Source organism: Notolepis coatsorum, assembly GCF_963971535.1.
Source record: "Notolepis coatsorum genome assembly, chromosome: 2".
NCBI lineage: Eukaryota > Metazoa > Chordata > Actinopteri > Aulopiformes > Paralepididae > Notolepis > Notolepis coatsorum.
In genome coordinates, this window is record NC_140166.1 from 143,111,468 (window position 1) to 143,137,675 (window position 26,208).

At 45.3% G+C, this 26,208-nt stretch overlaps 1 protein-coding gene across 1 annotated transcript in view; it reads left to right on the forward strand.

The window, feature by feature from the left end:
- gask1a (golgi associated kinase 1A) overlaps positions 1–26,208 on the forward strand; it is a 138,282-nt gene that overhangs the window by 30,689 nt on the left and 81,385 nt on the right. The gene's annotated exons all lie outside the window — the stretch shown is intronic.

Below are 26,208 nucleotides of genomic sequence, written 5' to 3' on the forward strand. Positions count from 1 at the left end.
AGTGTCCTCATGTCCTCATGTCCTCATGTCACCCTGGTGTGTGTCCTCATGTCCTCATGTCGTCATGTCCTCATGTCACCCTGGTGTAGTGTCCTCATGTCCTCATGTCGTCATGTCCTCATGTCACCCTGGTGTAGTGTCCTCATGTCCTCATGTCCTGATGTCTCTCATGTGTGTGTCCTCTGTCATGTCCTCATGTCACCCTGGTGTAGTGTCCTCATGTCCTCATGTCCTCATGTCACCCTGGTGTAGTGTCCCCCCCTCATGTCCTCATGTCCTCATGTCACCCTGGTGTAGTGTCCTCATGTCTCATGTCCTCATGTCACCCTGGTGTAGTGTCCTCATGTCCTCATGTCCTCATGTCACCCTGGTGTAGTGTCCTCATGTCCTCATGTCTTCGGTGTATGTCCTCATGTCCAACCCTGGTGTAGTGTCCTCATGTCCTCATGTCCTCATGTCACCCTGGTGTAGTGTCCTTTCCGCAATGTCTCATGTCCTCATGTCACCCTGGTGTAGTGTCCTCATGTCCTCATGTCCTCATGTCACCCTGGTGTAGTGTCCTCATGTCCTCATGTCACCCTGGTGTATGTCCTCATGTCCTCATGCTCAGTCATCACCCTGGTGTAGTGTCCTCATGTCCTCATGTCCTCATGTCACCCTGGTGTAGTGTCCTCATGTCCTCATGTCTCTGGAGTAGTTCTCATGTCCTCATGTCACCCTGGTGTAGTGTCCCTCATGTCCTCATGTCCTCATGTCACCCTGGTGTAGTGTCCTCATGTCCTCATGTCCTCATGTCCTCATGTCACCCTGGTGTATGTGTCTCATGTCCTCATGTCTCCCTCATGTCCTCTTGTTCACCCTGGTGTAGTGTCCTCATGTCCTCATGTCCTCATGTCACCCTGGTGTAGTGTCCTCATGTCCTCATGTCCTCATGTCACCCTGGTGTAGTGTCCTCATGTCCTCATGTCCTCATGTCACCCTGGTGTAGTGTCCTCATGTCCTCATGTCCTCATGTCACCCTGGTGTAGTGTCCTCATGTCCTCATGTCCTCATGTCACCCTGGTGTAGTGTCCTCATGTCCTCATGTCCTCATGGTCACCCTGGTGTAGTGTCTTCATGTCCTCATGTCCTCATGTCACCCTGGTGTAGTGTCCTCATGTCCTCATGTCACCCTGGTGTAGTGTCCTCATGTCCTCATGTCGTCATGTCCTCATGTCACCCTGGTGTAGTGTCCTCATGTCCTCATGTCCTCATGTCACCCTGGTGTAGTGTCCTCATGTCCTCATGTCCTCATGTCACCCTGGTGTAGTGTCCTCATGTCCTCATGTCCTCATGTCACCCTGGTGTAGTGTCCTCATGTCCTCATGTCCTCATGTCACCCTGGTGTAGTGTCCTCATGTCCTCATGTCACCCTGGTGTAGTGTCCTCATGTCCTCATGTCACCCTGGTGTAGTGTCCTCATGTCCTCATGTCCTCATGTCACCCTGGTGTAGTGTCCTCATGTCCTCATGTCCTCATGTCACCCTGGTGTAGTGTCCTCATGTCCTCATGTCCTCATGTCACCCTGGTGTAGTCCTCATGTCCTCATGTCCTCATGTCACCCTGGTGTAGTGTCCATCATGTCCTCATGTCACCCTGGTGTAGTGTCCTCATGTCCTCATGTCCTCATGTCACCCTGGTGTAGTGTCCTCATGTCCTCATGTCACCCTGGTGTAGTGTCCTCATGTCCTCATGTCCTCATGTCCTCATGTCACCCTGATGTAGTGTCCTCATGTCCTCATGTCCTCATGTCACCCTGGTGTAGTGTCCTCATTTCCTCATGTCCTCGGTATAATGTCCTCATGTCCTCATGTCCTCATGTCACCCTGGTGTAGTGTCCTCATGTCCTCATGTCCTCATGTCCTCATGTCACCCTGGTGTAGTGTCCTCATGTCCTCATGTCCTCATGTCACCCTGGTGTAGTGTCCTCATGTCCTCATGTCCTCATGTCACCCTGGTGTATGTCCTCATGTCCTCATGTCACCCTGGTGTAGTGTCCTCATGTCCTCATGTCCTCATGTCACCCTGATGTAGTGTCCTCATGTCCTCATGTCCTCATGTCCTCATGTCCTCATGTCACCCTGGTGTAGTGTCCTCATGTCCTCATGTCCTCATGTCCTCATGTCACCCTGGTGTAGTGTCCTCATGTCCTCATGTCCTCATGTCACCCTGGTGTAGTGTCCTCATGTCCTCATGTCCTCATGTCACCCTGGTGTAGTGTCCTCATGTCCTCATGTCACCCTGGTGTAGTGTCCTCATGTCCTCATGTCGTCATGTCCTCATGTCACCCTGGTGTAGTGTCCTCATGTCCTCATGTCCTCATGTCACCCTGGTGTAGTGTCCTCATGTCCTCATGTCCTCATGTCCTCATGTCACCCTGGTGTAGTGTCCTCATGTCCTCATGTCCTCATGTCACCCTGGTGTAGTGTCCTCATGTCCTCATGTCACCCTGGTGTAGTGTTCCTCATGTCCTCATGTCACCCTGGTGTAGTGTCCTCATGTCCTCATGTCCTCATGTCACCCTGGTGTAGTGTCCTCATGTCCTCATGTCCTCATGTCACCCTGGTGTAGTGTCCTCATGTCCTCATGTCCTCATGTCACCCTGGTGTAGTGTCCTCATGTCCTCATGTCCTCATGTCACCCTGGTGTAGTGTCCTCATGTCCTCATGTCCTCATGTCACCCTGGTGTAGTGTCCTCATGTCCTCATGTCCCTGGTTGTAGTGTCATGTCCTCATGTCACCCTGGTGTAGTGTCCTCATGTCCTCATGTCCTCATGTCACCCTGGTGTAGTGTCCTCATGTCCTCATGTCCTCATGTCACCCTGGTGTAGTGTCCTCATGTCCTCATGTCACCCTGGTGTAGTGTCCTCATGTCCTCATGTCCTCATGTCACCCTGGTGTAGTGTCCTCATGTCCTCATGTCACCCTGGTGTAGTGTCCTCATGTCCTCATGTCCTCATGTCACCCTGGTGTAGTGTCCTCATGTCCTCATGTCCTCATGTCACCCTGGTGTAGTGTCCTCATGTCCTCATGTCACCCTGGTGTAGTGTCCTCATGTCCTCATGTCCTCATGTCACCCTGGTGTAGTGTCCTCATGTCCTCATGTCCTCATGTCACCCTGGTGTAGTGTCCTCATGTCCTCATGTCCTCATGTCACCCTGGTGTAGTGTCCTCATGTCCTCATGTCCTCATGTCCTCATGTCACCCTGGTGTAGTGTCCTCATGTCCTCATGTCCTCATGTCACCCTGGTGTAGTGTCCTCATGTCCTCATGTCCTCATGTCACCCTGGTGTAGTGTCCTCATGTCCTCATGTCACCCTGGTGTAGTGTCCTCATGTCCTCATGTCCTCATGTCACCCTGGTGTAGTGTCCTCATGTCCTCATGTCCTCATGTCACCCTGTGTAGTGTCCTCATGTCCTCATGTCGTCATGTCCTCATGTCACCCTGGTGTAGTGTCCTCATGTCCTCATGTCCTCATGTCACCCTGGTGTAGTGTCCTCATGTCCTCATGTCCTCATGTCACCCTGGTGTAGTGTCCTCATGTCCTCATGTCGTCATGTCCTCATGTCACCCTGGTGTAGTGTCCTCATGTCCTCATGTCACCCTGGTGTAGTGTCCTCATGTCCTCATGTCCTCATGTCCTCATGTCACCCTGGTGTAGTGTCCTCATGTCCTCATGTCCTCATGTCACCCTGGTGTAATGTCCTCATGTCCTCATGTCACCCTGGTGTAGTGTCCTCATGTCCTCATGTCCTCATGTCACCCTGGTGTAGTGTCCTCATGTCCTCATGTCCTCATGTCACCCTGGTGTAGTGTCCTCATGTCCTCATGTCCTCATGTCACCCTGGTGTAGTGTCCTCATGTCCTCATGTCCTCATGTCACCCTGGTGTAGTGTCCTCATGTCCTCATGTCCTCATGTCACCCTGGTGTAGTGTCCTCATGTCCTCATGTCCTCATGTCACCCTGGTGTAGTGTCCTCATGTCCTCATGTCCTCATGTCACCCTGGTGTAGTGTCCTCATGTCTCATGTCCTCATGTCCTCATGTCACCCTGGTGTAGTGTCCTCATGTTCTCATGTCCTCATGTCACCCTGGTGTAGTGTCCTCATGTCCTCATGTCCTCATGTCACCCTGGTGTAGTGTCCTCATGTCCTCATGTCCTCATGTCACCCTGGTGTAGTGTCCTCATGTCCTCATGTCCTCATGTCACCCTGGTGTAGTGTCCTCATGTCCTCATGTCACCCTGGTGTAGTGTCCTCATGTCCTCATGTCCTCATGTCACCCTGGTGTAGTGTCCTCATGTCCTCATGTCCTCATGTCACCCTGGTGTAGTGTCCTCATGTCCTCATGTCCTCATGTCACCCTGGTGTAGTGTCCTCATGTCCTCATGTCCTCATGTCACCCTGGTGTAGTGTCCTCATGTCCTCATGTCCTCATGTCCTCATGTCACCCTGGTGTAGTGTCCTCATGTCCTCATGTCCTCATGTCACCCTGGTGTAGTGTCCTCATGTCCTCATGTCCTCATGTCACCCTGGTGTAGTGTCCTCATGTCCTCATGTCCTCATGTCACCCTGGTGTAGTGTCCTCATGTCCTCATGTCCTCATGTCACCCTGGTGTAGTGTCCTCATGTCCTCATGTCCTCATGTCACCCTGGTGTAGTGTCCTCATGTCCTCATGTCCTCATGTCACCCTGGTGTAGTGTCCTCATGTCCTCATGTCCTCATGTCACCCTGGTGTAGTGTCCTCATGTCCTCATGTCCTCATGTCACCCTGGTGTAGTGTCCTCATGTCCTCATGTCCTCATGTCACCCTGGTGTAGTGTCCTCATGTCCTCATGTCCTCATGTCACCCTGGTGTAGTGTCCTCATGTCCTCATGTCCTCATGTCACCCTGGTGTAGTGTCCTCATGTCCTCATGTCCTCATGTCACCCTGGTGTAGTGTCCTCATGTCCTCATGTCCTCATGTCACCCTGGTGTAGTGTCCTCATGTCCTCATGTCCTCATGTCACCCTGGTGTAGTGTCCTCATGTCCTCATGTCACCCTGGTGTAGTGTCCTCATGTCCTCATGTCCTCATGTCACCCTGGTGTAGTGTCCTCATGTCCTCATGTCACCCTGGTGTAGTGTCCTCATGTCCTCATGTCCTCATGTCACCCTGGTGTGTGTCCTCATGTCCTCATGTCGTCATCAAATATGATGAAAGAGTTAGTATAGAATATGATGAAAGAGTTAGTATAGAATATGATGAAAGAGTTAGTATAGAATATGATGAAAGAATTAGTATAGAATATGATGAAATAGTTAGTATAGAATACGAGGGCGGCTAGGTGGTGTAGTGGGCAAGGCACTCGCCACCAATGTGGAGACGCTGGGTTCGCGTGTTCGAGCCCAGCGCTCCACATTGTTTTCAGTTTGGCTGGTCGTCCGTACTAATACAATTGGCAGTATTAGAGGGTGGGAAACTGATGGGTGGGGATCGGGCGTTGTGGACAGCGACTCCTACAGGTCGGTTGGTGCGCCTGCGCAGTAGAATCAGGAAGTGTCGGGGGCAGCGTGAGCCTCCCACGCGTTACTCCTCGCCACTGAGAGATCGAGCTGCGCAGGTGAAAAGATGCGACTGCTGTTACCTCAAGTACCGGAGGGGACTTGTGCTATGTATGACTTAGTCCACATTGCAGCCGGCTTGTGGGAGGCAAGAAACAGCATTCGTGACAGGGGAGGGTTGAATTGGATGATACGAAATTGGGATGGGAGAAAAATATAGAAAATGGGAGAAAAAGTGGATACAAAAAAAGAGTTAGTATAGAATACGATGAAAGAGTTAGTATAGAATACGATGAAAGAGTTAGTATAGAATATGATGAAAGAGTTAGTATAGAATATGATGAAAGAGTTAGTATAGAATACGATGAAAGGGTTAGTATAGAATATGATGAAAGAGTTAGTATAGAATACGATGAAAGGGTTAGTATAGAATATGATGAAAGAGTTAGTATAGAATATGATGAAAGAGTTAGTATAGGATATGATGAAAGAGTTAGTATAGAATACGATGAAAGAGTTAGTATAGAATACGATGAAAGAGTTAGTATAGAATACGATGAAAGAGTTAGTATAGAATATGATGAAAGAGTTAGTATAGAATATGATGAAAGAGTTAGTATAGAATACGATGAAAGGGTTAGTATAGAATACGATGAAAGAGTTAGTATAGAATACGATGAAAGAGTTAGTATAGAATATGATGAAAGAGTTAGTATAGAATACGATGAAAGGGTTAGTATAGAATATGATGAAAGAGTTAGTATAGAATACGATGAAAGAGTTAGTATAGAATACGATGAAAGAGTTAGTATAGAATATGATGAAAGAGTTAGTATAGAATACGATGAAAGAGTTAGTATAGAATACGATGAAAGAGTTAGTATAGAATATGATTAGATAGTGGTGTCACATAATGTACTGATACCACGCTAAAATGGACTGCATTCGCCTAGCGCTTTTATCCAAAGTGCTACATTCACTCACACATTCACCCGTTCACCGACAGCGAAGGCAATTACCATGCAAGGTGCCAACCTGCTTATCAGGAGCAGTTAGGTTGTTAAGTGTCTTGCTCAACCTTCTGATTACCAGACGACCGATCTACCTCCTGATCTACTGTCACTGTTTACTAAAAGCTACAAAAATAATACTACAATGCTAGAATACTAGAATACTAGTAAGACACCTAATGTAGAGGAAACGCTGACTCTGTTTCCAGACAGAAGCCCTGCTCCACATTACACACACACACACACACACACACGTCTCGTACACACACACACGCCACACACACACGCACACACACACACACACACGTCTCGTACACACAAACACACGTCTCGTACACACACACACACACACACACATACACACACACGTCTCGTACACACACACACACACACACACACACACACACACACACACACACGTCTCGTACACACACACACACACACACACACACACACACACACACACACACACACATGTCTGGTACACACAGCCTTCAGGAGCTCTGCAGCACCTGTTCCACGTCTTGACCTCATGTTGCATTCCTCCCTGCAGCCTTCGGGGAGCTGGGGAGGGAGGGAGAGGAGAGGAGGGAGAGAGAGGGAGAGAGGGAGGAGAGGAGGAGAGAGGAGGAGAGGGAGGAGAGGAGGAGAGGGGGAGGAGGAGAGAGGAGAGAGGAGGAGGAGAGGGGAGGAGAGAGGAGGAGAGGGGAGAGGAGAGGGAGAGAGGGAGGGAGAGAGGGAGGAGGAGAGGGGAGGAGGAGAGGGGAGGAGAGAGGAGATGTGGAGAGGGGAGGAGGGAGGGGAGGAGGGAGGAGAGGGGAGGGAGGAGGGAGGAGAGAGGAGGAGAGGAGACGAGACAGGAGGAGAAGGGGAGGAGAGAGAGGAGGAGAGGGAGAGGGAGGAGGAGAGGAGGAGAGAGAGGAGGAGGAGAGAGGGAGGAGAGGAGAGGGAGGAGAGAGATGAGGAGGAGGGGAGAGGAGAGGAGGAGAGAGATGAGGAGAGAGGAGGAGAGAGAGGAGAGGAAAGGAAGAGGGGGAGGAGGAAGAGGAGGAGAGAGAGGAGGAGGGAGGGGAGAGGAGGGAGAGAGAGGAGGGAGAGAGGGAGGAGGAGATAGGGGAGAGAGAGAGGGGAGAGAGGGGGAGATAGGATGGGAGAGGAGGAGAAGGGATGAGAGAGGAGGGGAAGAGGGGGAGATAGGAGATATTAAGATAAAGAGAGAGAAGAAAAGAAGAGAAGCTACCAGGAGGTATCAGAGAGTCAGACACCTGGCCTGTTGGAACAGGTTGGAGGTGTTAGTGTGTGTGTGTGTGTGTGTGTGTGTGTGTGTGTGTGTGTGTGTGTGTGTGTGTGTGTGTGTGTGTGTGTGTGTGTGTGTGTGTGTGTGTGTGTGTGTGTGTGTGTGTGTGTGTGTGTGTGTGTGTGTGTGTGTGTGTGTGTGTGTGTGTGTGTGTGTGTGTGTGTGTGTGTGTGTGTGTGTGATGTGTGGGTGTGTAGCTGTGTGGGTGTGTGGGTGTGTGGTGTGTGTGTGTGTGTGTGTGTGTGTGTGTGTGTGTGTGTAGCTGTGTGGGTGTGTGCGTGTGGGTGTGTGTGTGTGTAGCTGTGTGGGTGTGGGTGTGTGGGTGTATGTGTGTGTGGGTGTGTGTGGGTGGGTGTGTGGCTGTAGATCTTAAGCTGTCAGAACGGTGGAGATGAAGAGAAGAGAGAGAGAGAGAGAGAGAGAGAGGAGAGAGAGAGAGAGGAGAGAGAGGAGAGAGAGAGAGAGAGAGAGAGAGAGAGAGAGAGAGAGAGAGAGAGAGAGAGAGAGAGAGAGAGAGAGAGGCAGAGTGAGGGGGCTGTGCATATGTGAAAGTCATGAGCATACAGTCATACACATACAAGTGCATCTAGAGGTCATGAGAGAGAGGCAGAGAGAGAGAGAGACGCATATTGAGAGGGACAAATTCGTTTTTCCAGGGAGTATTTTCTCTTTAAACAACTGCCAACGTACCAAGACTATACTATATAATTTCTCACCAGACCTCTAATCTACAGTATATCTCTATTTATATATATTTGTGTGCCTCTGTGTGTGTGTGTGTGTGTGTGTGTGTGTGTGTGTGTGTGTGTGTGTGTGTTGTGTGTGTGTGGTGTGTGTGTGTGTGTGTGTGTGTGTGTGTGTGTGTGTGTAGCTGTGTGTGTGTGGGTGTGTAGCTGTGTGGGTGTGTGTGGGTGTGTGTGTGTGTGTGTACAGGGAGCGAAATTAACTTTTTGACTCACCGGCCAGTGGCGGGTAGATGGGAAGAATCTACCCGCCAAGCATATTTCTTACCTGCCAACTTTTTTTTGATAAAAAAAATCTTTATTATTATTTTATATAATTTTTTTTTTTTATAAAATATATATTATATAATCACACTTTTGATTGTGTTATCTGCGAGACATCGCCACCTCGCTGTCTGCAAACATCTCCACTGTCTGTGTGTATACTCGAGTGGCCTCCAGCTCCAGCAAGGATTCTCCGGTGCTGCAGCTGGACCCTAAACGCTACATTCAGCATGCAAAAGAATTCTCCTGAGCTACAGCTGGACCCTATTCAGCAGCCCTCACTCATGCGATGTAAGCCAGGGGCTCGAAAACGCATGTTGTTGTAGGACATTGATGTCAGGAGCTATCTGGCTCTACTGCTGGATGGCGTTGGGACAACGCCTCAGTGAACTATTTAGTTTACTGCGACATTTCGTAGTGACTAGTGAGCTACCTAGCCAACGGAGGTATTATGCACTGGACTATTGCTGGAGGATTTGTTGATGTCGGGAGCTATCCGTAGCTAGCCGGCTGGATAACGTTACACAATGCCTCATGTATTAAACTAAGTGAATAGTTGACTGGGTCATTTTGTAACGGTAGCTAACGTTATCTCACGAAGGTCCCACACTGACTAGACTAACGTCACGGTGAGGCAATAGCCTCTGTTTACATGCAGGCATACAGGGGTAGGAGCAGCAGCAGCAGCAGCAGTGCTAACTAACGTCACGGTGACTCGGAGGCAATAGCCTCTGTTTACATGCAGGCATACAGAAACAGGTGGGGAGGGGTAGGAGCAGCAGCAGCAGTGCGCGGTGCGCTGCATGTCTGTGCTGAGACAGCGAGTGAGAACTCCGCTAAAGAATTGGATCATGATTTTCGGTTTTCACATGACTATTTGATTGCCCGCCACACGGCGGTCAGACCTCTCAGCTGTCAGAACGGTGGAGATGGAAGACTGAAACCAGACAGAGGAGTGAGAGAGAGAGAGAGAGAGAGAGAGAGAGAGAGAGAGAGAGAGAGAGAGAGAGAGAGAGAGAGAGGCAGAGTGAGAGGGCTGTGCATATGTGAAAGTCATGAGCATACAGTCATACAAGTGCATCTAGAGGTCATGAGAGAGAGGCAGAGAGAGAGAGAGAGACGCATATTGAGAGGGACAAATTCGTTTTTCCAGGGAGTATTTTCTTTTTAAACAACTGCCAACGTACCAAGACTATACTATATAATTTCTCACCAGACCTCTAATCTACAGTATATCTCTATTTATATATATTTGTGTGCCTCTGTGTGTGTGTGTGTGTGTGTGTGTGTGTGTGTGTGTGTGTGTGTGTGTGTGTGTGTGTGTGTGTGTGTGTGTGTGTGTGTGTGTGCGTAATTATTCAATGACTATATTGTTCACAATCAAACATTATTTAGCTCAATGTCCCTTCAGAATATTTGTATTGTAACAAAGGTAGCAGACAGGGGTAGGTGGAAGGTGCAATATGGTTGTACAAATTATCAAACACACAGTCAAACAGCTTTAGCTCCCCACTGGACAATGGCCAGGGGCATTTATTTAAACAAAACAGAAAAATTAAGAAACAAACAAAAATCATACTGGCTCCCAGTGAAGCACCGAATTGTCTTTGCTATAGTCCAGTCTTTAACTAGGCCGGGCCGCTGTCCGGCTTACCGGCTGTTTAACTCACGGTTTGGTTGTCTCCCCACAGCTCTCCCACTCTCCATTCCAAGACACACTCTGATGTTCTTGGTCTGTCCTCTTTGAGAGGCATGCTGATTGCTAATTGAAAGACAGCTGTGTGTGTGTGTCTGCATGTGTGCAGCTGTCAGTCTTCTTCTCTCCATTGGGGGGAGCCAACAGGCAGGAACATAGCATCCATTGATCACCATTCCCCTCAGCCCCTTACAGTATTTTAAATGATCTTTCTTCAGTGGAGAGGAAGTAAAAGACACACACACACACACGCACACACACATACACACACACACACACACACACACACACACACACACACACACACACACACACACACACACACACAGGGACCGAAACTAGAGAGCGCCACCCGCCATTTGCGCTCAGTTTTTACGTTTGGCGCCTCCCACTGAGACGTCTGAGCGCCGTGTGACGGGCAATCAAATAGTCATGTGAAAACCGAAAATCATGATCCAATTCTTTAGCGGAGTTCTCACTCGCTGTCTCAGCACAGACATGAAGCGCGCACCGCGCACTGCTGCTGCTACCCCCTCCCCACCTGTTTCTGTATGCCTGCATGTAAACAGAGGCTATTGCCTCCGAGTCACCGTGACGTTAGTTAGCACTGCTGCTGCTGCTGCTGCTCCTACCCCTGTATGCCTGCATGTAAACAGAGGCTATTGCCTCACCGTGACGTTAGTCTAGTCAGTGTGGGACCTTCGTGAGATAACGTTAGCTACCGTTACAAAATGACCCAGTCAACTATTCACTTAGTTTAATACATGAGGCATTGTGTAACATTATCCAGCCGGCTAGCTACGGATAGCTCCCGACATCAACAAATCCTCCAGCAATAGTCCAGTGCATAATACCTCCGTTGGCTAGGTAACTAGTCACTACGAAATGTCGCAGTAAACTAAATAGTTCACTGAGGCGTTGTCCCAACGCCATCCAGCAGTAGCTACAGATAGCTCCTGGCATCAATGTCCTACAACAACAACATGCGTATTCGAGTCCCTGGTTTACATCGCATGAGTGAGGGCTGCTGACTAGGGTCCAGGTGCAGCGCCGGAGAATTCTTTTGCATGCTGAATGTAGCGTTTAGGGTCCAGCTGCACCCCCGGAGAATCCTTGCTGGAGCTGGAGGCCACTCGAGTATACACACAGACAGTGGAGCTGTTTGCAGACAGCGAGGTGGCGATGTCTCGCAGATAACACAATCACAAGTATGATTATTAAAAAAAAAATGTATATAAAATAATAATAAAAAGATTCTTCCCATCTACCCGCCACTGGCCGGTGAGTCAAAAAGTTAATTTCGCTCCCTGCACACACACACACACACACACACACACACACACACACGCACTTCCTGGCATGTATTTTCGTGTGAGTGGTTTCATAATGTCAAGTGTTCTCTATTAGTCCCTTTGGGGAAACTCAGGTATCACAGCAGGAGGGAGGAGGGGGGGGGGGGGGGGGGGGGGCGTGTACAGGCAAGAAACATATTATAATAATATAGTAGAACATAGTAATAATAGTGGAATGGCAGAATTAAATCACTAATAATAATAATATATTATGTGTGTGTGTCTGCTGGCCCATGCTGTGTCCTGTCTGTATGGTTTTGCTTTAGAGAAGTGTTGATGTGACAGAATCATGTGTTGATGTTTTCACTATGCTAGTGTGACCGATCATATGGTACTCCTCTTGCGTTGTGTTAAATGTCAATGCCACAGTCACTTCACAACACACGTGTTTATCGTGACTTTGGATATTACTCACGGACCTCTGTTACACTCACCTCCCTAAACTCACGCCACCTCAGGACATCCGGGTCATACGGCACCAGTGTGACCGATCGTATGGTACCCCTCTTGCGTTGTGTTAAATGTCGATGCCCAGAGTGTCACGATCAGGGCTCGAGCCTGCCAAATGAGGAGCAATCAGCGCGGCTGCAAGGGATTACCTAATAAAGAGGCTCCTATATCAACTGGCAGATCCTGTCATCCGGTGTCGCAGTGTTAAACTGCCTTCCCAGGCCCTCCGTTCCAGCGTGCCCGTCTGGACCCCTGGTGCTGGACTACGGAGTTCCTGTTCTCAACCCCGACACAGCCGGTGTCTACTTTCCTCCCGCACTGCACTAGGAGTGCACCTGCCCAAGGAACATTCTCTCATACTGCACGAGGAGTGCACCTGCTCAAGGACCATTCTCTCGTACTGCACAAGGAGTACCCCTGTGCTACCCCCCCAAGAACATTCATCCCCATCTGTTGTACATTCCTGCATGTGATTCGTGTCTCTTTGGGGGGAAACAATTAAAACACCCTAAACCGCTCCATTCTCTCTACTCCTGTGTTCGCTATTGGGCTCCACAAGAACCCCTATCCTCACACCGAGGGAGTTTAGAACATACGTTTACATTGTCAACTGTGGATATTACTCACGGACCTCCGTTACACTCACCTCCCTAAACTCATGCCACCTCAGGACATCCGGATCACACGGCACCAGTGTGACCGATCGTATGGTACTCCTCTTGCGTTGTGTTAAATGTCGATGCCCCGAGGGAGTTTAGAACACGGGTCTCCCGTGCCGTGGGCGACAACATAGACCGCTGCACTAAGAGGTGAATTCACTCCTGGGTACCGTATCTATGTGTCTTATAACCCTATTATGGGGAAGTGAGTTTTGTCATAATCACGGCACGGGCATACTTCACTCCCCCTCCTTTTCCCCTCACGTCCTCCACACGCTCCTCTTCATCCCCCTCTCCACCCACTACACACTCCTCCTCATCTTCTCCTTCTCCATCCACCCCTCCCTTTACCCTCATACGCCCCGCTGCACTCCATCCCCCTAATTCACACGCGGTCAGGCACCTCACTCCCCACAGCCGTACTCAACCCTCCCCTGATGGAATGACTACTTCTACTCCTCAACGCTGACCAGAAGCTGTCGTGGTATATATTTAAAAAAAAAAAAAAAAAAGGGATGCTCGATATTGGCTTTTTTACCGATACCGATATACCGATATTGTCCAACTCTTAATTTCCGATACCGATATCAACCGATATCAACCGATACCGATATATGCAGGGTTTCCCCCCCCCCAAAAAACGGAATAATTTCAGGTAATTAACATTACATATGTCTTGTTGTGGAATTAATATAACATTATGCATACTTTTGACAATAAATAAAATCAGAATTTGTTCTTACTTGCTTTCCTGGGTAAATAAAGGTTATAGAAATGTAAAAAAAAAAAGAAACTAAATGTTTTTATTTTATTTTTGAAAACCGATTCCGATATTTTCCGATATCAGATTTTAATGCCAATATCGGTAGGCCGATAATATCGGACATCCCTACTAAAAAACATTATGATATTTACATTTAGTATTTGTTCTACCATTATATGACAGTTTTTCATGCATACTTATTACTTGTACTTGGCAACCTGGTCACTCCGAATCACACCATGTGTACGTCCAACCGGTATACAAGTCATTCATTCATTCATTCATTTACATTTACATTTACATTTAGTCATTTAGCTGACGCTTTTATCCAAAGCGACTTACAAGTTCTGTACGACAAGCCATCAGGAAGGGCACAACTCTATCAGCTGAGCAACAATGTTCATCAAAGTGTTGAGTGCTACAGTGTAGGTTAGTTTATTAGGACAAGTGCATGACAGTACGGTTAGTTAGGGTTAGATTTTTTTATTTAACATTTTTTTTTTAAATTCAGATAATGGTTGAAGAAGTGCGTCTTTAGTCGACCGTGAAAGATTGGACGTGTTTTGGCTGTCCTAACTGGGGTGGGTAGTTCATTCCACCATTGTGGGGCAAGGACTGAGAATAGGCGGCTTCTCTTTGATGACCCTCCCGGGGCTTGGATAGGAGTAGGTCTGAGGCGGCCAGAAGATGCAGAGCGTAGGGGTCTTGAGGGTGTGTAGTTAGAGACCATTGACCGGAGGTAGGCGGGAGCGGTTCCCTTTGCCGCACGGTATGCTAGGTAGAGGGCCTTGAAGCGGATTCATGCAGCAATGGGGAGCCAGTGCAGGTCCCTAAGAAGTGGGGTGACATGGGCCGACTTCGGTAGGTTTGAGATCAGGCGGGCCGCTGCGTTCTGAATGAGTTGAAGAGGCTTGGTGGCAGTGGCCGGGAGGCCAGCGAGCAGTGCGTTGCAGTAGTCGAGGCGGGAGATGACTGTTGATTGGACGAGGAGTTAGGTGGCTTCTTTTGTCAGGAAGGGGCGGATCCTTCTGACGTTGCTCAGGAGGAATCGGCAGGTTCTGGTTGTCGCTGCAATGTGAGCAGAGAAGTTCAACTGGTAGTCGAGGACAACACCAAGGTTCTTGGCGGTCGGGGACACGGTCACAGCTGCATTCTCGACTGTGATGGAAAGGTCGGTCAGGGGGGAGGATTTGGCCGGCAGGTGGAGCAATTCTGTTTTGCTTAGGTTCAGTTTGAGGTGGTTGGTCGTCATCCAGGCAGAGATGTAGGACAGACAGGCCGATATCCGCTCAGAGACGTGGATATCTGAGGGAGGGAAGGAGAGGAAGAGTTGAGTATCGTCGGCATAACAATGGTAGGAGAAGCCATGAGACGTGATAATGTTACCCAGTGATTTAGTGTAGAGGGAGACAGCCTGGCAGACAGCGCTGCATGTGAGTGTGGAGACCCTGAGCAGACTGTTGACCACATCCTGACCATCTGCCCCCTATACAAACCACCCTCGGAAGCCAGCCTCTTTGATGTGGGACCAGAGTTAAGGGCATGGCTACAAGATACAGAGTTGGACCTCTGACGTTACACGAAAGAAGAAGAAGAAGAAGGGGTCCTAAAACCGAGCCCTGGGGGACACCCGTCCGCAGGGGGCGGGTGGCCGACAGGGTCCTTCTCCATGACACTTGGTAGGAGCGGTCATTGAGGTATGATGACAGCCATGTCAGCGCAGAGCCAGCCACTCCCATTCCTGCAAGGGCCGCAAGGAGGATCTGGTGGTTGACTGTGTCGAAGGCTGCAGATAGATCTAGGAGAATCAGGACAGAAGAGAGGCCTTTCGCTTTTGCTACAGTAAGTGAAGTGCATCTGTGACCGCAATGAGGGCTGTCTCTGTGGAGTGACCAGTCCTGAAGCCTGACTGATTAGGGTCTAGGAGGTCATTCTGTAAGAGATAAGCAGTAAGTTGGTTGGATACAGCACGTTCAAGTGTTTTAGAAAGGAAGGAGAGAAGAGATACAGGACGGTAGTTGCCTATGACGGTAGGGTTCAGGGATGGTTCATTCAGGGATGGTTCATTCATTCATAATTAGCGGTGGTAGCGGTGGCAATCTTCAATTCTTTGTATTTTATTTTTTTATTATTTTTTAAACAAACATATAAACAAACATGACAACACACGATAAGATATACAAGCATTAATTGTCAGGGCACATCCAATGAGATCACCTTTTAGTTAGTTGTCTTATATAAGATATACCCATAATACCTGTTATCTAAAAAAAAACCTACACACATATGCTCAGCTCGAACCCCCCCCCTCCCGGACCCCACCTTGAGAAGTACCTCCACTATCCCTCGCACCTAACCAGACACTACCATTATAAGCTAGCTTTTATTCTCTCCACCACTTCTAACCACATTGACATTTTGGATTCATTGAGACCCAGAATTCTTGCTGTAGATATTTCATGGTAAATTACATCGAGATATGTAAGAAACCAAACTTTACGGCACATTTTTTCCGGTTGAAACCAGCGTGATGCGATCAGCTTTTTGGCTACTGTGATACCCGATAAAACCAATCTCTTTAGCTGTGGATTCACTGCAAACTCAAAAACATCATTCAACAGCAATACCGAGGGGTGTACAGGTATATTCCAAGATACGAGTTTTGATATTTGTTGGGTCACATCTTTCCAGAATGCCTTAACTGGTGAGCAGTCCCAATACATGTGCATAAATGTCCCTTCGTCCCCATTTGTACATTGGGTGCATTTGGAATCTTGTTTGAGCCCCATTCGGCACAGTCTTATAGGAGTCAAGTATGTCCTGTGAATATAGTTAAGATTGATTTGTTGATGATCCGGGTTCCTTGATGTAAGTCGGACATTTGCCCAGGCTCCTTGCCAATCAAAGTCATTTTCCAGGTCTGGTATATCCCTCCTCCAGACAGAGTCAAGTTGGAGGGTTTCATACGAGGACGTTAGTAATTGATGATACAATTCTGAAACAAAACCTCTCGATGTCTCTCTTGCGTAGAAGAATTTGTGGTATCTGTGGTGTTCAATTGGTCTGTCTAATGGAACACCGTGAGACTTCAAACATAGCTCTAACTGTTTGTGAAAAAGCCATGTGGACTTGGTGAGATTAAATTTTTTGCGTATTTCTTTATCACTACAAAAACCCTGTTTGTTAAAAACATCCCCTAATGAGTGTATGCCTTGCTCTTCCCATATAGGGAATCTTATAGGTCGTTTTCCAATTAAGAGAGCATTGTTATTGAATAAGGGAGTATGATTGTGCCATTTTTGTGGGTTAGGATTTTTTTTTTGTGATTCACGCCATATCCGGATCGCATGAGTAATTATGGGGCCAAATTTTCGTTCACAGTGCTTGATTGGTAGTTTAGTGTAGGCAATCTTCAATTCTTTGAAGATAATTCTTCTTTAAAGAGTTTGCCACAAAGTGTTTCATTATCGTGGTTTTTTTGTGTGGACTACTCCTTTATTCATAGCCTTCACGTTTGACTATTCCTTCATTATTACCATCTATGAGCATAGATATATATAACTAGATGGTGCAAGGCGGAGTCTCCAGCGTAGTTCACTGGCGGCCATCTTGTCACATGTACTATTGAAATAACCATAGCTAGTGTAACGGAGGTCCGTGAGTATATCCACAGTCACGATGGACTTCAAGTGTTGTGAAGTGACTGTGGCACGTAGCGGTACTGCAAGTAAACACATCCACCCTTAAAATTGCAGACATGTTACCAAGAAGTGAATTCACCTCTTGGTATAGTGGTCTGTGATGTCGCCCGCGGTGCGGCCGACTCGGGTTTGAAACTCACTCGGGGCATCGAAGTTTAACACACAACACAGAGATGGCAATGCGAGCCCGACTACACTTGCTAAATTTTCAACCGATTTCCAAACGGTTTGGTTTATTACAAACGTTATTAACGCGGCTATGATTCAGGATACTTGGACATGTTGAAATAATTTTCATATGAAAGTCCATTATAAGTATGATAATCAGTATGATTATGATCAGTATGATAATCACATCTCTGATGTTTATAACACTATGGTCGCCAAAAACGCCTTACCACGTCATTCCCCGCCATGCTCATTCTGCCAAAGACGCCGTACCACGTCTTTGATATCAATATTTCAAAAATCTGTGATCGCAATCATATTTCTCCCCCAGAGACTTGAGATCTAATGTTGATCCCCTCTCAACTCTCCAACAGGTGTGTACATAGACGCCTACGTAATGGAGCAGACGATGCACATGCTCCAGGACTATTGAACTTGGGGGAGCAAACTTGTCTCTTAGCTCCCTCACTTTTTGATCATATGATATATCCCCCCCCAATATATAAATATTATCTAACCATAACTACGTAATTTCAATCAAATTAATAATACGCAATGACACTTAATAGCACGTTTTTAAGTTTCCAAAGATTGTGTGACCCCCCACTTTAATGGTTTGATCCAGTGCCCACGGGCCACGGTTCGTCGGCATGACGTATACGACATGTTGGGGGAGGCGGCTTTTTCGAAAGCCCTTGAAAAAGTCAGGCTGGATATTGGATAACATTGTGAGGATTATTCTTCGGCGTTTACATCAAAATGGAGCAAATCATCACGTAAGTCGAACACTGTGACTGTATACTAAATGCGCAAACAGATTGAAACTGAATATTTCTCGTATGGTGAGCCTCGGCGCTGCACCGAGTGAATCCAGAGATACGGGATGGTGCGCACTGCGCAGGCGCTGTGATCACCCAACGGCGGAAATAATGCCGCTTTGAGCAGTTTATAAAAAAATATAAAAAATATTTATTAGCAACGCCGAGCTTTCAAACCATCCCGTATCTCTGTGCGAACCCCTCGTGCAACTGTGAGCACCTTTGTAATGTCTCTGTGATACTTGTATAATGAACGGTTCGGCCAGAACCAGTCCTTCATGGTAAATCTAGGTTGGTTTCCCATTGAGGAGCAAGTGACTGTGGATTCACTCGGTGCTGAGCACAGTCACGAAAGGGGCTAGTATGGACCCTGATGTAAACAAGACAAACATCTTTCTCTGGTCTGCATCCCCTTAACAATTGTGTGTATTGAGCAGTACTGTATTGTACCCATTCTGCAATCTGTTAAATAAAGTTTTCATTCATTCATTCATTCAGCCGCCGCCCTCACTGGGGCTATTGATAGCGTCAATTAGTTGTTGTTGTTGTTTTGTACTGCCGCTGCGGATGAGAAGGGGCTTTGGGAGGATGGGAAAGTTATTATTATTATTATAATAGTAATTGGCTATCATACGTGCCTAGCTAGCGTTAGCTAAAAGAGCCCTCGCAGTGAAGTTATTATTATTATAGCTATCATACTGCAATATAAACTGAGTTTTATAGTGAAAAGAGCAGCTTTATTTTGGTCAAGATTGAAGGCTCTATATTGCAGGAAATTGCACATACAGGTGTTCATTAAATGTAAAAAAATCTGCCGTGGAGGGGGTCGTGCCGGACCCCCTCCAAACCACCCCTTGCAAAAAATAAATAAAATTAAAATAAAAAAAGATCTTGCACCCCCACTTTCAACTATAACTAGGCGGCCATGGGTGTGTATGTGTGTGTGCGAACGTGAACACGTATCTGCCATGCGAGACTAGGCGAGAGGCTGTTGTCAAATCTGAAGTGTCCGACGTTCTGACTCCTCCCCCGGCTGCACTCGTCTACTCTCGTCTATTTTCGAGGCGAGCCGAAATCAATCTTGAACACGCCTAATGTCTACATAACAGTCTGAGGAGCCTGGGTCACAACATTCCACTCAGGGAGAATAATGGAGATCCCTTCACAGGTGGCAGCGTCTGGGAAAGTCATAACCGCTGCGTAGAAGAGGAACATCTCCAGGGTGTGGAACATTCCTCCAGAACGACGAGAGGGGAGAAGGATCCGTTTGCAGAAACCTAGATCTCCGTATTTAGTCATTTTCAATACTATATGTACTATATGAAAATAGCTAGATCGGGTATCGAAAGAAATAAAAAAAATTATCTGATCATTTTCTTTTATAATAATATAATATAATAATGAATAAAATAATAAATAACAATTCAGTACATTTATATCTATGTGTTAATTTGTTACATTTTGTTTCACTAAGTCAGGAAAGTAATGTTTTAAGTCAAGCCTGATTTTGCCTTGCACAAAAGAATGATCCCACATTCTCTTCCCCACAGTGAGGCATACAGTTTATTAATTGAACAATGGGTATCGGATCGGTACTCGGTATCGGCCGATACCAAAAGCCCAGGTATCGGTATCGCTATCGGGACTGAAAAAGTGGGATCGGTGCATCCTTCATTTTCACAAATCACCTTTTCTTTTATTGTGTGTTGAGGTGATTTCAGTCCAAGTTGGGTTGTTTTAATCAAGTAAAAATACCTTACGAAATCTAACTTCATTGGAAAAAAGGTTTTATTTCAAATGAAAGGTGGCTTTTTGGCAGAGATTGTAAATTAACCAGATTTCGTGGCACGTTTTCTCAACGGGGGCAACAGTGGGAGGTAGAGCAGCCGTCTGGTAATCCGGAGGTTCCCAGTTAGATTCCCGCTCCTCCCGGGCAGCGTGTTGAAGTGTCCTTGAGCAAGACACTTAGCCCCTAACTGCTCCCAATGAGCAGGTTGGCACCTTGCATGGTTGCCTCTGCCGTTGGTGCGTGAATGTGTGAGTGAATGGGTCAAATGTGAGGAACAAATTGTAAATCACACATCATCCAAAAGAAATCAATCAGGCATTCCAGGAGTATTACAATATACTATACAAATCTCAAAGTAATTACACACAGGAGGAACTGGATAGATTCTTAGAAGGTATCAAAATGCCAAAGCTCTCAGAATCAGATCAAGAGAGTCTTAATGCACCCTTTACCGAACAAGAAATACTAGCAACAATTAATTCAATGCCTATAGACAAAAGTCCAGGACCAGATGGCTTCCCGGCACATCTATATAAAGAGTACTGGAATGACTTGAAACCCATTTTTATGGGAATGATTAACAACTTTGGACGCAACAAGGCACTTCCTCAAACAATGAGCTTGGCAAACATCACAGTACTGCATAAAAGTGGTAAGGATCCACTAGACTGTTCATCATACAGACCTATAAGTCTTTTAGATCATGATTATAAGACTATCACCAAAGCATTAGCGAAAAGACTTGAAACCATCACGCCGAAATTGGTAAACCCAGATCAGGCTGGATTTGTTAAGGGAAGATATGCTACCGATAACATCAGACGGTTATTAAATATAACCAATCATTTGAATCTAAAACAGAGGCCCTCTACTCCTATCTCTGGATGCAGAGAAGGCTTTTGACAGAATCGAGTGGAACTTTCTTTTTAACGTGTTGCAAAAACTTAATATAGGGTCAAATTTTATCCAGTGGATTAAAGCAATTTATCAAACTCCAAAAGCAGCAGTTATTACTAATGGCAATACATCTGATCCGTTTCTCTTAATGAGAGGAACAAGACAGGGGTGCCCAATGTCAAGCTCATTATTCGCAATAATAATAGAAATTTTGGCTGCATCTGTACGAGACAACATTAACATAAAAGGAGTGTATATCGATAAGGTTGAACACAAAATATCTTTATATGCTGACGACATTGTTCTATACATTGAGCAACCAGAAAACTCCTTATTACATCTGTATAACACAATCGAACAATTTGGAAAGTACTCAGGATACAAGATAAATTATAATAAATCTAATGCATGTCTCCTACATATGAAACCAACAAAAGAAATGCAGAAATCCTACCCATTTCGATGGTCACCAGGAGGCTTCAAATACTTGGGAGTACACTTTACACCGCAATTAAATGATTTATTTGAAAAAAATTACACTCCTCTTACAATTGAAATTAACACAGATCTAGGTAGATGGGACAAACTACCCCTATCCCTTCTAGGAAGGATAAACGTCATCAGGATGAATATCCTTCCGAGATTGAACTTTCTCTTTCAAAATGTACCCTGCTACCTATCTATAACATATTTTAACATATTGAATAAACGTATCTCAAAATGTATTTGGTCCAATAAAAAACCAAGGATTAAATTACTGACTCTTATGAAACCTGAGTCCATGGGTGGTCTAGGTCTTCCCAATCTCCAACACTACTACTGGTCAGCCCAACTTCGAACTATAGTATCATGGTCATTGGGAGGACCAGACTCACACTGGATACAGATAGAAGCGAGACAGGTTGATCCTTTACCTCTAAACTCTCTTTTTTTTATAAAGAATTTTGACAAAATAGAAAATATAAAGCAATATTTCACGGTTGTGAATACCCTATCTGCATGGAAAGATTGCTCGAAAAAGTTTGGCATAACTAAATGCATCTCTGTTTATTCACCTATTCATCAAAACCCTGACCTAAAAAAATATTTTCATTCAACTGATATAAACAAGTGGAGACACTTGGGGGTAACTCAACTTAAAGACCTTTTTCATAAAAACTGGAAATTAAAAGCATTTCAGGAGCTAAGAGAAGAATACAACATTCCTAACTCAGACTTCTTAAAATATATGCAAATTCAAAGCACTTTAAGTTCACTTACTAAAGAAAACAAGTTAAGCTTTGAAATGACAGAATTGGAAGAAAAACTAACTACCTCATCCACAATTAAAGGTAAAATCAGTGAACTATATGAAATTCTAACTAATGAATGCCAAACAGTCTTCCCAGCTCTATTAAGATGCTGGTAGACGGACCTGGCAACGAAATTTGAAGAAAACAATTGGCAAGATATCTGTGATCGAACCCTTTACAAGCAATAAGATCAAAGAAAGTAATTTCAAATGTATTCATAAATTCTACCTTACTCCTGTAAAAATGCACAAAATCTCGAAAGAAAACTCACCAAATTGCCCAAGATGTAAAATTAAAGAAGGAACATTTCTGCATATGTTCTGGCAATGTAGCAAATTGAAGCATTTCTGGAACAAGATCCACTTATTTACTAAATCTGTCATGGAGTTGGAATTTGAGTTATCACCATGTGTCTATCTATTAAATAATATAACAAACTGCCACTTAGACCAAAAGAAATGCAGACTGTTGGTATACATAACATATTTTGCAAAGAAATGTATACTTCTTCTATGGAAAAATGAAATCGCACCAACATTCAATATGTTCATAGAACAAATATCTCAGTTTCTTCCCTTAGAAAAGATAACGCTTGAAAAGCACAACCAGGGTCACTTATTTCAAGAACTTTGGAATCCACTCTATACTCAACTGGAAACTCATAATGTAGTCCTATAAATGTGTCATATCTAAATAACAGACGTGGAGTTTTAGCAGATTAGATTAGCTGATCTGTTGAGGCTCTTTGTCTGCGTGTAAGTGCCTGGTTGCCTGCACATGGCTATCAAACCCTGCCCCCACGGGGTCGGGTCTGGGAAAGGGAGCTGAACACGCAGCGGCCCGGACCCTTCTCTGTCGGAGTAGCTATCGATAAGCGGGTGTGAGCAACTGGGTGCTATAAAATGTCACTGTTTACAATACCGACATTTGCACTTTTATTCCTTATTTACTTATGATATTTTACTTTATTTTTATTATTATTATTTTTTTTTTTTGTCTAATTGTTTATTTGTGTGTATGTTTGATTGATTGATTGATTGATTGAAAACTTTATTAACAGATTGCAGAATGGGTACAGTACAGTACAGCTCAATACACACAATTGTTAAGGGGATGCAGACCAGAGAAAGACTTTCGTCTTGTTTACATCAGGGTCCCCCATTTTCAATTCATCAGGACATATATGACATACATGACATACAGATAGTCAGTACTGCTACATCTATACATTTATGACATACCAGATTTGCAAATACAGTACTGTTTGTGATACAGAAGGAGTCAAGAAAAGGGAGTATATACATTTGACGTAGAAACTGTACATTGGAGGAGGTTGGGTGGGGGGGGTTGGGTACATTGGGATATTGACAACCATACTGGGTAATTTACATTGGAGGTGGTTGGGGGGGGGGGGGCACACTGTATAAACAAGTAACACTGTACATTGAGGGGGGGGGGGGAGGAGACACTGTACAAACAAACAAAATTGTACATTGGACTATTGACAAAACCATACTAGGTAAATGACTGTACATTGGAGGGGGTTGGGTTAGGATATTTACAGGGGCCAGTGTTGAATTGCAGTCTCCCGTAGGTGTCCCTTGAGAGAGGTTTTGAAAGTGGGTAGTGATCCACATTCCTTTACAGCTTTGGGTAGGGCGTTCCACATTGATGTGGCATAATTGCGAAACGTGTTTAGTCCCTTATTTGGGACTAGTGGGCAAGTGTATGTGTGTATGTGTGTGTGTGTGTATGCCTGTATGCGCGTGTGTGCGCGTGTACGTGTGTGTATGTCCCAGTGTGTGAGTGTGAGTGAGAGATGGGAGAATGGATTGAGTGGGGAGCACAAGGAAAATTGTTAAAAATTGTTCATGAGAGTGACACTGAACATTCTGTAGATCTGTCGATTGAATGTGAAACCTCATGAAAAATAAAAAGATTTAAAACAGTAAAGCACTTTGGATCAAATAGATAAATAGATGCAGCCATTTACCATTTTACCTGAATAAGTCTGATCTTTCCGCTTCTTGGATATAGGACATCAACTCATCAACATTTTGTAAAAAAAAAAAAAAATTATATATATATATATATACAGTATATTCACAATCTTGTGACATTAACCCTTTCACTACTACACTACAGAAGGTTAACCCCTTACACTGTAGTGTGGTAGTGAAAGGGTTAACCTTCTGTAGTGTGGTTGTGAAAGGGGTTTAACCCTTTGTCGTGTGGCAGTGAAAGGGTTAACCTTCTGTATTGTCACAGTGAAAGGGTTAACCGTCTGTATTGTCACAGTGAAAGGGTGATGTCTTCACAGTAACTCAGGTTCAGAATATTGTCAGTAACTCAGGTTCATAATGATGTCAGTAACTCAGGTTCAGAATGATGTCTTAAAAACATTCTAAAGTTTATAGTTTCTTTTGTAAATTAACTTCACTGGGGGAGAGAAACAGGCAGACAGACAGACAGACAGACAGACAGACAGACAGACAGACAGACAGACAGACAGACAGACAGACAGGCAGGCAGGCAGACAGACAGACAGACAGACAGACAGACAGACAGACAGACAGACAGACAGACAGACAGACAGACAGACAGACAGACAGACAGGCAGACGCATAGAAAGAAAGACAGAGAGAGAAAGGAGAGAGAGAGAGCAGATGGGCAAATGAGTAGATAGAGAGAGTGAGGACAGGAGAAGGAGGGAAAAAAAGACTCAAGAGCCAATGTTGACACTGACACACAAACACACACACACACACACAGATTGAGGTGCCAGTGTGTGCACACACAAATATACACAAAGAGACAGAGGGAGAGAGGGAGAGCGAGAGGGAGAGAGATTTTTTTTTTTGATTTTAGAAAAACATTTATTTACATAACATCACTACAAGGTGCGTCTCAGTACAGTTACATACATACACATTGTATCTTACATCATACATGTGTTCTTATCACTAAAAAAACCACATGAGATTTCACATAAAAACAGTGCTAAAAAACAGCTGCCCCTCTACAACACAACAAATAACTTCCTTGAAACACCACCGAAACACAAACTCATCAATATTATTCATTAAGGAATAAAACCTAAAATCCACTCTGACCCTGGCTCTTACCAATGCTTTAAACATTTGCATCAGCTCACCACCTAAGCCATTCTCCATTTGCATTTTCCTGGTTTTATAGATGGCCATTTTGGCTTGACCCACAACAAAATTCAACATTTGCCACTTCATTACATTGTTTTTTTTGTAACCAGCCCCAAACACAAAAGCTATCTCACTCCAATTCTCACCACATTTCAAAAACACATTATTCAAATTTTCAAACAGACCTTCAAGTCTTTTGCACTCTAAAAAACAATGAAAAATCGTTTCTGGCTCCTGACAAAAAGGACAACAAATTGTTACAGTGGGGTTTAATTTAGCAACAAAACAATTAACTGCTACTGCTCCTTTCAAAATCCTCCACTGAAGGTCACCTGTTCTTTTATTCAGCGGTGGCTTATACAACACTCTCCACACTGGTGCACCTGTATCTTGTACCCTCAGTCTCCCTCTCCACACAGTGTCTGTTCTTCCACTCAATTGAAATTTATTCAACGCTTTGACACAATACTTATACAAATGTTTCCCATTTAACACATACAAGTTCGTAGGTAAAACATATGAAAAACCCAACATGGGTCCCGTCAGTCCTGTTTGATCAATTCCAAT